The following is a 13,388-nucleotide window of genomic DNA, read 5'->3' on the forward strand; positions in this document are numbered from 1 at the left end:
CCCCCCCCCCCTTCCCTGCCCCCTACTATGTGAACTGCCATGATTCAAGAAGGTGATTCACCAACACCTTCTCAAGGGCAATTAGGGATGGGCAACAAATACCGAGCTATTCAATCATTCCCACATCACATGAAAGAATAAAAAAAGCGTTTGCTGTCTGACAAAGACACACATTTAATTTTTATGACAGAACATATTTTCCATACAACAAATGAACTGATCCTGCCTGGACTTTTGTCCAATTTCAAGCCTCAACATCGCTCAATAACAACATTAAACAGAACAATGCTATTGTATTTTCAGGAATATTAACATAGCTTTCTATATTCAGGGGTGTATTTGAAGAAGAAAGCAATTGACTTAATGCTATCCAAGTCATTCAAAAGGGCTTCAACCCAATATCAACCATTCTTCTTTTGACATACAGACTGACTGCACAGTACATTAAAAGTAATGATGCATAGAACAGACTCATCTTTTCTTTAGATTTTATGCTCACAGATTTAGTGACCTATATATTTACCAATTAAACAAACCATGTTTTACTCACTAAGGTCTGCCGAATAACCCTGATGACTTCTTTGTAACATTCTGAATTCAATAACATCAAACAGAGGCAGCTTTTTACCTGTCATGCACATGATTCCCTCACACATTTCAAAATAACAATGTCAACAACCTTTGGGTTTAACATTTTTGGCTGCAGCTAGTTCCAGTCTCATTATGTTAATTTGTATTGGAACACACACGACTGCAATGAACGTTGTGGATCTTTTGATCAGAAGGCCAGCCCCGCAGCCTTTAACACACATTTCACTTGGGTGCTACTGGGTCAAGTCACTCACCTTGTGAGATTGAATGGGTTGGGTTATAATGGGCCACATCTTGCTGGAAAAGTAATGGTGGTTTAAACAATGTATGCTGTTATTAATGTGTGAATCGACCAATGTGTTCAGAGGACTAAGAGTTATGAAACGATTGCAAATTTCTAGAACCTTCTGGTTTATTCATGTCGCTCCACCATTTGCTTCAAAAAAAATCAGCAGCCCTTTAGAAGAACCCCACCCCTCCCCACCCACTGCTATTTATAACGATATACTGGGTTTGCACATTAATGTCCCATTAAACTCATCACAGAAATCGCAGGTTCATCATTAATAGTGTAAGTAGCTTAATTCTTAATGACATGTTAATTGCTAATGCAAGGCCAATCAATCTCCCCGGTCCAGAACAGGAATAATTCAAAATGAAAAACAAAAAGTGCTGGAGATATTCAGCAGGTCATGCAGCATCTGTGGAGAGAAACAGAATTAATGTTTCAGGTCGACGACCTTTGATCGGAAGAAAAGAAAGATAAAAATGTAAGAGTTTTTCAACTAGTAGAAGGACGTGCACAGAAAGAAAAATGGGGTTGGAGGAAGGCAGAAGAAACTAACTAACAAAGGATGTTGCCAGAATAATTTAAACTGCTGAGTCTCAGTTCTGCATGAAGCAGATTGTGGTTAGAAGTGGTGGTGTTTGTCCCCTTTAAGGGTGAGCGGCTGTGAGGGTCACATGACCCAGGTAACCAATCAGGGAACAGGGTGGGAGATCTTCTTTGCAAGCATTGGGCTTCTGTATCAGTTCGATCCCGGAAGCTGACTTCAAGCACTGTAGTTATATGTAAATAAAAGTTGCAATTGTTATTTACCTAACAGGAATTATTACTGAAATCTCTAAAATTTAAAACAGTTCCATTCCATCACTTTTTTCTCTCTTTTGATACAGTCTTTCTTTCCTTCTAGTCATTTGTCTTTCTGTACCTGATTTGATTGCAATTCATTCTTCACAGTGACACAGTGGTTAGCACTGCTGCCTCATAGCACCAGTGACCTGGGTTCAATCCCTGGCTTGGGTCACTATCTGTGCGGAGTCTGCATGTTCCCCCCGTGTGTGCATGGGTTTCCTCTGGGTGCTCTGGTTTCCTCCAACAGTCCAAAAGACGTGCTGGTTAGGTGCATTGGCTGTGCTAAATTCTCCCTCAGTGTACCCGAACAGGCGCTGGAATGTGGTGACTAGGGGATTTTCACAGAAACTTCACAGCAGTGTTAAGGTAAGCCTACTTGTAACACTAATCAATAAACTTTTTAAAAAACTCCTTCTTATTCATCATTACGCTGTCTTGACCCATAAATGCATTGCTTAAGTAGATAAACTTGTTAGTCCTCTTGTTCATGAATTTTCTGTTTGTTTCCCTCGGTAACCAATATGGACTCATGAATTTGATGGTTTTAAACAATGTTTAAAAAATATTGCATAATGACATGAAGCAACCTAAAAGCAATGTATTTTAATGCTGGCCTTAGGGCACCCGTCTTTACACTTCACCCTTCAGATTCTTGCAGTGTAAGCATCAGCTGCATTGAGTTCACATCATCTAATGAACTCCATTTGTTTCAGTCAGAAGAACGTTCAAATTGGCGTTAGCAATAGCTACTTTTATTTCCTGACCCTCTAGAATCTTCTCTTGCCCCCATCCCTGTCAGGAAAGTGCTGTGTTTAAAAAAAAAGTCAAACTTTCTCTTCAACAAATAAGTAAAGCAACACGAGAATAAACCTTGGAGTGTAATTGATAAGAGGCGCCTGCTCCCAACTGGGGTCACCTAATGTTCAGTTAACAATACGAAAGTACCAGATATTGCAAATAAATTTGAGTGAATTTCTTCTATCTAGATGCATTGTATTGTTACTGGCCTTAAATCCAATAAATGGGCAATGCACGTGAGTTCAATTTTAAGTTCTTTTTGTGGTGCTTGTTAGTAATTTGGAACTTATAAATATCAATTATTTGAAGCACATGTCACTCATCTTCAAATATATGAACAGGTTTACCATCTTGTATCCTTGTTTTAGACTCTGACCCATATTCCCCCACTGAGATGTGAAAGTGTCTAACCAAGACCTTGAAGGATTCAGATGAAAAATGCCTTCAGCCTTCGGGGCTGCTCGAGATCGAAAACAATGTTAATGCAATGTATTGCTGAAAGACAAACTACTTACTACAACGAGGTGCCTCTCTTTCTTCTTCCAAGATGATACATGACTTGTTAACAGAAAGCATTTAGGGCAGAATTCTATCTCATTTGGGATTGCTATATGTTTGAATGCACGGTTTAAGTTGATATTTGCCCCATTCTATTTCAGGTTCTTGCTACTCGATTCCACAGTCTGCTAAACACCTGGGCTCCATTTCCCCATCTGGGATTATTTGTCATTTATTCGACTTCACAGTTAATGTGTTCGGAGGGCTATGAATAAAGACTCAAGACTGACATTTAGGTTTTCTGCCTGCAGGAATCTCATAACTAATTTGTAATGCCTGTCAGTCTGTGCTGGTCCTGTTTTGGCAAAACAGTATTCTTCCAAAGCTCCCATGCCAAACATAGCGCTCTGGAGAGCGTCAATCAACAGTGCAGGACACAAATGGTATGCACGTTTTTTTTGGACCAACATGTTCGCTTCCTTAAACCAAATAATATTAGCAGTCCTGAGAAGTTGAAAGGAAATGTTCTGTGACTTAGAATCATAGAATCACTACAGTGTAGAAGGAGGCCATTCGGCCCATCAAATCTGCACCGACAACAATCCCAGCCAGGCCCTATCTCCATAACCTCACATATATATCCCGCTAATCCCTCTAACCTATGCATCCTGGGACACTAAGGGGCAATTTAGCATGGCCAATGCACCTAACCTGCACATCTTTGGACTGTGGGAGGAAACTGGAGCCGCCGGAGGAAACCCACGCAGACACGGGGAGAACGTGCAAACTCCACACAGACAGTGACCCAAGCCGGGAATCAAACCCAGGTCCCAGAGCTATGAGGTAGCAGTGCTGACCACTGTGCCACCGTGACGCCCATATTCTCATATTCTCCTGACAGGAAAAAAGCTAGATGTGTGCTTTGTGTGTCAATTTAGATTTTACTATTTGCACAAGGAAACACATTTTACTAAAATTCTCAAAATAGGACAGCAGCAGATTAAAATTCAGCATCATTTTCAGACTCTTCGATTTGTTTCCTATGAGAACCGCCACAGCGTTAGGCATCAGTCTGCAGTTCTACAGAGAATAGATGGTCATGATAACAATAAACAAAGTGAAGCTTGTCATCTTTACTGATATTTGAACTCCAAATTTTGCGATTGTTCCTCTCCTTGAATAATGTACAACTGTGTTACACCTAGTCAGTCTAAGCAGAAGCTGGTCTACTACTGCAGGAAGAATCCATTTCTGTTGATTAAAGTCCAACAGGTTTATCTGAAATCGTGATCTTTCGGAGCGCCGCTCCTTCATTTGTTGATTGGAGAGGTAGGTTTCACAAACATGGCATATATAGACAAAGACACAATTGCATGATAATTATCATTATCAAGATCACTATCTTACAACTGTGTCCTTGGCTATATATGTCGTGTTTGTGAAACCTACCTCGCCACTCACCTGATGAAGGAGCAGCGCTCCGAAAGCTCCTGATTCCAGATAAACCTGTTGGACTTTACAACCTGTGAGACTTCTTACTGTGCCCACCCCAGTCCAACACTGGCATCTCCACATCATTTCTGCTGGTGACTGACGTTGATGCCAGTCAAGAAGTTTCATTCAGTTTGTGTGAGAATCTCCTCCCTGAGAGGTGAAGTCTGTGTTTTAGTCATTGTGAGAGTATTGCAATTTATTGAGTATCTAGGAATGATTACAGGGCAGTAATCTCATCGAGGGCATTCAGTGGCACCATCGTAGACTATGAAATTGCACCATTGAATAATATTTTACAAATGCTCGAAGCATAAGTCTGAGATTCCTTTCTTTGGAGATGGTCATTTACTTAATTTAAAGGGGTTACCCTGTTTATTAAATAGAAAATTTAAATGAGTGAATAAACCTTTCCGAGCTCTTATCTCACTATGCGGAAACTCATGAAACGAAATTTCAGCTGTTACTCAGCACTGAGTTCCTAAAAAGACTGTATCCTTGACATGGTTTGTAAGGTGAAGTTCCTGTAGGTGTTAATTAATTTTCGAGATTCTTTTGGCTGACACTTCAGAAGCATCCTGAGGGAATGCTGTGCTATCGTAGCTGCCAGCCTTCAAGGAGTCATTCAACTGAGGCAACACTTGTTTTCTTAGGTGGACGCAAAAGATCCCAAGGCACTTTTCAAAGAAGAGGAGTGCTAGTGTCCTGGCCCATATTCATCTTTCAATGACCACCCCTAAAAATACAGGCCATCTGGTCATTTATCTCAATGTTCTTTGAAGGAGTTTGTTGTGTGAAACATTTTGCAACATTTCCTACATTGTGACAGTGATTAGATTTCAAATGTTATGATCCCAGCTGACGTTACTGCTGGTCAGTCAGGTCCCAAAGCAGAAACCAGATTCGAGAGATCGTAACTTTAATTTTTCTGTTTGGAGACATGGATGAACAGAGTTGCAGCATTGCTGAATGGCTTTAAAAAAGCCTTTATAAACAAAAAAGGTTCACTATAATACACTATTCCTTCACCCCACCTTTACAGATGTACACAGATTTGTAAGGCCATCAGAGTTACAAAATAAATCTTATGCTCTAACGTTCTTGATAAGTACACAGTCCATATAAACCAACAGGCCAACTGTGGTCAGACACACCACACTTTGAAACCAAGTGACAGATGCCACCCAATACAATTTCATGATACTTGTCAGACTGTGAGACATTTGGTCTCACTGGAACTCTGACTTCCACACAAGTGTTTCCAAACTCTGCTCTCAAAGAATACACTTGGAATCTTCCCCCAAACAAAGCTTTCTTTCAGATGCCTTTCCTAAGGATCCACCTCCAGGCTTTCAATCTCTCCTTTCAGTATTCCTCTGCCTTGGATTGCCGTGTGCATTTAAGCTTCCATGCAATTTCTCAGGTGCCCAGCCATGCCAAAAGATCATGGCAGCTTCACAGGCTGAGATGCCACTAAACCTTTGATTTACCTCTGATATCTGGCTTCTCACCTCACTGGCTTTAAATTTGGTTCTTGCAGTTGTTTCCTTAACTCTTTAACTATCTCTGCTTTTTACTTGAATTCTCCTGAACAGGACCTTGTTCAACTTCTTGTTCTTTAATTGTTTCTTTAATTTAACTGTCTTCCTGAAGCATTCCTTTTTGTCCCCAGTCCTTATTTTTGGCACTTTCTTTTGATTTTTTGGGGAAGTCTGCTCCCTGTAGCATCTTTGTCCTGCCCAGCTTCTCCTTATTATAGCTTACAACTAACTCAAAAGTTCTTTCTGTCCTGGGGTGACTCCTAGTTGCCAAGCAACAGCCTAGTTATCCTATAAACTCCGTTTGTTTTCCTGTAGTAAATCTTTATCACCGTGCGCGCATCTAAACCAAACTGAAGTCATTAACCCAATCAAATACACAACACAAAATTCAAATTACTTAAAGCCGTACCCTATTTCTGATACCCACAAATATAAATATAGATTACTTTGAACTACCTCTGTTTCCTGAGAAGAGTCCTTAAGAGCAATAAAGTGTGTTCAAACTTCTTGTTTTCATGAAAGGCACGATGCATATGCAAATACATTTTCATTCATTTTTCACTGAAAGTAAAGCATGATTTGTTTTTGTTTTCATGCTCATTAATGTGCAGTATGTCACTAAGTATAAAATGCTCCATGTGGGATTATAACTTGGTGAGGAATAAAAACCTTTGCAGAATGGAATGCTTTCTATTTAAGGTGCTTAGGTCAGCACCTGACCCTCCTAGGACGGGTATAACATAATGAGAAACAGAATGAAGCTCCTACTGCGACAATGTGCATTTTCCATCCTCCACATAAGGCATCTTTTAACAACTTTGAACAAGTGAAACCAATTTAGCGTGGTGCGCACCTCTGTCTACTACAAATAGAATCAAGACTGCACCAATTTATATCTTGTAGGACCAATTACAGTTAATGGACAGGAGAGTCTTCTATCCCACCAGACTGAGCTAAATTTAAATCGAGCTTCCAGAAATAAAAACCCAATATTTTTCACAATGCATTTAGCCGTCTTCCTTCAGCCAACAATTGCAAAGGCAATCAGTGGGCCCATTATCCAATCCATCCTTCCTCATCTTATCAGGTGTTATGACTGAACAAATGCTCCCTTCCTACCTAGATGATGAACGGTGACTTTTCTATCAGTGAAATAAGGAAGCAAAAAGTGAAAGTGAAGACATTTTTAAAAAGAAAGACATACATGTCCAATCTAAGATGTGTGGGAAATATGATAAACTTGTAGGCCTGAATCCCCCGGCCATTCACGCCGGTGGGTTTCTCCGGTCCCACCAGAAGCGCACCCCCACCCATGGCTTTTCCGCCGGCGGGGAGGTGACGTCAATGGGAATTCCCATTGACAGTGACGGGACCAAAGAATCCTGCTGCTAGCAAACAACACATCACCTCCCGCTGGTGGGAAACATATGGCTAGGAGGCTACAGAATTTTGCCCGTAGTGTCTGCTCATTTCAGAATTCCTCAAGGGCTAATTCATTGTTAAAAGCAATACATTCAACAAAAAATCATACAGAGCAATAATCATAGAAACCCTATAGTGCAGAAACAGGCCATTCGGCTCATCAGGTCTGCACCGACTGCAATCCCACTCAGGCCCTACTCCCAAATCCCTACACATTTACCCACTAACCCACGCATCTCAGGACACTAAGGGGCAATTTTAGCATAGCCAATCAACCTAACCCGCACATCTTTGGACTGTGGGAGGAAACTGGAGCACCCGGAGGAAACCCACGCAGACACAAGGAGAATGTGCAAACTCCACACAGACAGTGACCCAAGCCGGGAATCGAATCCAGGTTCCTGGAGCTGTGAAGCAGCAGTGCTTAACCACTGTGCTACTGTGCCGCCCATAATATGTATGGATCAAAAGCTGTACAATCTAACTGGCTAGTGACAGCTGGAACTTTACTCCATCATAGTCGCTTTCTAGATTCCATCATGTTTTCCAATCCATTGTTCAGAGACTGTCTGGAATTAAGTTGGATAGTGAAGCCTTTCCAAAGAGAGGTGTAGTAACTGGAGATGACTCAATGTGGCTCAAACAATAAAAGTTTATTAAACTTATATAACTATATACAAGATAAGGGTCTGATAGAACACACGCAGAGATCAATACCCTTCTCCTCACGGCTCCAACTGAAAGTTCCTCCCATCCCAGGATGTGTGCCCTTGCTCCCGATTAGCCCAGCTTCCCATGCAGCCACTCCATAGGGCCTGGCCCCATCATGTGGCCCACAAATGATTGCCCTTAAAGGGGCCATGTTACCACAGGACGTAGGTTCATGGAGCAAGTTTTTCTTAATGCTGTCACCGAGGTGCTGTGAACAGTAAAAATCCCCTGTGCATTTGTCTTGGTTCTCTGCCATTCCATCACATTTCAGAAAAGTTGTAGGAAAATTTCACAAAATTACTTGTGAGGCTAAATGCTAACATATATTGATACTCATTACACTTTCACCTAGCTTTATTATTTTACTTCCCAAACACCTGCTCCACATATCAAAATGTGTGGGTCTATTGAAGTGCACTCACAATGATCGTCAGAATATTACAGCAGTCAAGAATGGTGCAGCATAACATATTACACTCCAGATTCAGCACTGAACTTGGGTGATTAATTAAGACATTTCTTTTTAATATGCTGTCCTCCCAGCAGCCAGGCCAGGTACACTTTTCATCTCATTAAAATTATAATTATACATTCCAATACAGTGACCTTAAGTGAAAATGGGAAAATAAAAACCGCAAAGGCAAAGATTAATTCATTCCCCACCTCTCAGTGTGCTAGGTGGCTTGGCATGAATGAACAGGGCTGATATTCTCCCCAGTTTCTGAGGGGGAGAGATCGGAATGATGAATACGAAACAACTTTGAAACAGCTTTGTGAGTGGGAGGCACAGGAATTGTTTTAGAGGGCTGAGGAATGTTATCATTAACAAAGCACAAAGTAATTCACATAATGGATACTTTCTCGCAAGTATCTGTGCTTGTATCGGTGCAGGATGAACATTCATTTTCTATTTAAAGCAATGGAAACAGAGATTGCTGCTTTATTTTCTTCATTCGTGAGACATGGGTGTCGCTGGCTGGCCAGTGTTTATTGCCCGTTTCTAGTTGCCCTTGAAGGGCAGTTGAGAGTCAACTTCATTGCTGTGGCTCTGGAGTCACATATAGGCCAGACCAGGTAAGGATGGCAGATTTCCTTCCCTAAAGGACATTAGTGAACCAGATGGGTTTTTCCGACAATCAGATCAGTAGATTCTTAATCCCAGGTGTTTTTTATATTGAATCCAAATTCCACCATCTGCCATGGCGGGATTCGAAACCCAATCCCAAGAACATTATCTGAATTTCTGGATTAATTATCTTGCAATAATACCACTAGATCATCGCCTCCCTTTGGGATTGCAGAGAGTGAAAAGTAGATTTCAGTAATATGTTGTTACAATCAGATTAGGAAGGGTGAACCAACTCCCCCTTTGTCCCATTCTTGGAGTTTAAATTTCATAAAAAGGTAATGTGGCCAAATCAATGTATACTTACTTAAGTAGAGCTCAGTGTAAGAAATAAGCCAGCCAGGTTCCTTGAGTTAACAAATTAGTTTTATTGATAACATTACCTCAGGTACAGATGTAGAAATGATTACCAAAAGGCTTAAAATGTACAAATACTATGCAAAGGCCACTCAGCTTGGATAATCAAAACTAGGAGAAGGAGTAGACTATTTGGCCCTTCGAGCCTGCTCCACCATTCATTATGATCATGGCTGATCACAAATTCAATATCCTGATCCCGCCTTTTCCCCATATCCCTTGATCCCTTTAGTCCCAAGTACTATATCTAATTTCTTCTTGAAATCACACAATGTTTTGGTCCCAACTACTTTCTGTGGTAGTGAATTCCACACATTCACCACCCTCTGAGTGAAGATATTTCTCCTCACCTCAGTCCTAAAAGGCTTGTCCTCAAATTATGGTCCCTACTTCTGGGCTCCCCCACCATCAGGAACATTCTTTCTGAATCTACCCTGTCTAATCCTGTTAGAATTTTATAAGTTTGTTTGAGATTCCCTCTTACTCTTCTAAACTCCAGTGAATACAATCCTAATCGACTTAGTCTCTCCTCATATGACAGACCTGCCATCCCAGGAATCAACCTGATAAACCTTCGCTGTATAGCAACCTTCCCTCTTTTGCAAGGACATCCTTCCTCAGATAAGGACACCAAAGCTGCACACAATACTCCAGGTGTGGCCTCACCAATGTCCTGTACAATTGCAGTAAAACATTCATATTCCTACACTCAAATCCTCTTGCTCTGAAGACCAACATATCATTTGTCTTCTTCACTGCCTGCTGCACCTGCGCGCTTACTTTCAGCGACTGGTGCATGAGGACACCAAGGTCTCGCTGTGTATCCACCTCTCTCAATTTACATCCATTGGCATCTGGCTGAATTCAAACTAGACACAGGTCCTGGTGTCTCACTGTTATCTAATAGAGTTTCACAGCTGAATAATATAACTCCGCACCCTTCCTTTCATCAACTTCAGGGTTCAGGAGGTATCACAATGAGAGCATGAAGGCAAATGCAGACAATCCTTCACTGTAATAAGAGAGAAATCATTGATACACTGTGTGTCATTCCAAATCAGTAATGTTCTTTGGTGAACAGACACGCTTGTGTAAACTTTGAATCTTTGAATCTAATTCCCAGCTCCAGCGGAAATTGAAGTTGACATGTTACACAGTGAGACAATCTTTATTGAAGAAACTTTGTCCCCAGGAGCACAGGAGGAGATTGCAGATCTCTTTGGGACAAAGCAGAGAATTACACCATGAATGTTAGGACCCTGGAAAGTACTGAAGATCAAAGAGACCTTGATGTGCATATCCACAGATCCCTGAAGGTGGTACAACAATTTGATAAGGTGGTGAAGAAGGCATTGCCTTTACTAGCCAGGCCATAGAGTGCAAGAGCAGGGAGGTCACGCTGGAACTGTATAAAACATGGGTGAGGCCACAGCTGGAGGAGGTGGAGCAGTTCTGGTCACTACATTATAGGAAGATTGTGATTGCACTGGAGAGGGTGCAGAGGAGATTTACCAGGATGCTGCCTGGGCCGGAGGATCTGAGCTACGAGGAGAGATTGGATAGGCTGGGACTGTTTTCCTTGGAGCATCAAAGGTTGAGAATGGACATGATAGAGGTGTATAAGGTTATGAGGGGCACAAATAGGATGGATAGGAAGGCATGTTTTCTATTAGTAGAGGGGTCAATAAACAGGCGGCATAAATTTAAGCTAAGAGGTAGAAGGCTAAAACCGGTGTTGAAGAGAATTATTTTCACCCAGAGGGTAGTAGGAGTCGAGAACTCACTGCCTGAAAGGGTGGTTGGGTCAGAAACTCTTGTGACATTTAAGAGAAATGCAGATAATCACATGCACTGCCATAATCTCCAGGGCAATGGACCAAGTGCTGGAAAATGGGATTAGTGAAGTAAGAGTTTGTTGACCAGCATGGTCACAATGGGCCAAATGACCTCCTTTTGTGTTGTAAACATACCTACGCCTCTATGAATATACCCTATCAAATTACCTAATAATCTTAAACACCTCAATCTGATCAACCAATAATTTTCTATATACAAGGCTGGTCAGTACAACCTCTCCTTAATTTACCCCTTTCAGCTCTAATGCTATTCTAATAAATCTGCAATCCGACATTGAACTCCATCTCTATGAACTCCATAGTCTGTGAACGATATGTTACTCTATAAATGGTATATTTCGTCTGTAACAGCTCACAAGAAACAATACTTTTCACTGTATCCCAATGCATGTGAATTAATAAATCAATTCAATCTGCCACAGTTTTGCTTGGTTCTCTCCGGCAAGGAAAACACCTGGGGCCTGATTTTACCAAAAGTTGGGCGTCGGGCCTCTGCCGAGATCCGCACCCGATTCCTAGCGGATCGCGCTTTTACCAACGGCCGATTCGGGCTCTGTTCCGGTGCGAGCCCAAATCGGCCGGCACGATGATTTAAATGCATTTGCATGCATTTAAATCGACTGAATGAAGCGCGCGCCCAACTTTACCATCAATTCCCCCTTTACCAGCGTTCGGCCCAATTCGCGTCCGCGCCTTTACCGACCTGATAAATAAAAGTCCAACTTGTACTTTTATTTGGCAGGGGAATCACCGAGGCCCACCCTTCGCGGGCACCCTCTCTAACCACCCCGGCAGACCCCGCCCCCCCCCTCCTCCCGGGATCGGACCCCTCTGGGAGGCAGCCCCCACCACCCCCCTCACCGCCCGGGATTGGACCACTCTGGGAGTCAGGCTCAGGCCCAAACCGCCCCTCCCGGGATTGGACCCCTCTGGGAGTCAGGCTCAGGCCCAAACCCCCCCCCCACCCCGGGATCGGACCCCTCTGGGAGGCAGCCCTCCCTCCCCCCCCCCCCTGGGATCAGACCCCTCTGGGAGGCAGGCCCCCCTGGCAGAGCACACCCCTAACCTACCTCGATCGTGGTCTCCCTCCACCATCCTTCCCGCTCACCTTCAGTCCTTCGACAGCCTGCAGCACGTTCCTGGACACTGACTTCGAGCCACGGCTGAAGTGACCGGGCTTCACACAGGTCCGCTGGCGTCTGCCGGAGGAGGGGGGCGGGCCCAGTTGGAACTCTGGTGGGGGTGGGGGGGGGTGGATGAGGAGAGGGGGCAGGCCCACATTGCCCTCTTGGGGGGATGGGAGGGGAGAGGGTGTGACTTATCATCCCCTGGGGGGGGGAGGGGGTGTGACAGATCATCCCCTGGGGGTGGAGGGGGAGAGGGGGTGTGACGTATCATCCCCGGGGGGGCGGGGGTGGAGAGGGGGTGTGACAGATCATTCACTGGTGGGGGGGGGGGAGGGGGGTGGGGGAGAGGCGAGGGGGTGTGACTTATCATCCCCTGGGGGGGGAGGGTGGGGAGAGGGGGTGTGACGGATCATTCACTGGTACACTACCAGCCACAGCCATCTCTCCCGCACTCTCACACCTGCAGGGAAGAGTAATCTGTGGCTGGTAGTGAACCAGCGATGGTGCCAGGAGGGATCAGCCGCAGACACACAGCAGACCCCCCGAACCAGAGGATGAGACGTCACACCCCCTCTCCACTCCCCCAGGGAATGAGACGTCACACCCCCTCTCCAGCCCCCCCCCCCCCCCCCCCCCCACCCAGGGGATGATACGTCACACCCCCTCTCCCCCCCCCCGACCAGAGGATGAAACATCACACCCCCTCTCCATCCCCCAGGGAATGAGACATCACAC

This window comes from Mustelus asterias, chromosome 14, assembly GCF_964213995.1.
Source record: "Mustelus asterias chromosome 14, sMusAst1.hap1.1, whole genome shotgun sequence".
Taxonomy (NCBI): Eukaryota; Metazoa; Chordata; class Chondrichthyes; order Carcharhiniformes; family Triakidae; genus Mustelus; species Mustelus asterias.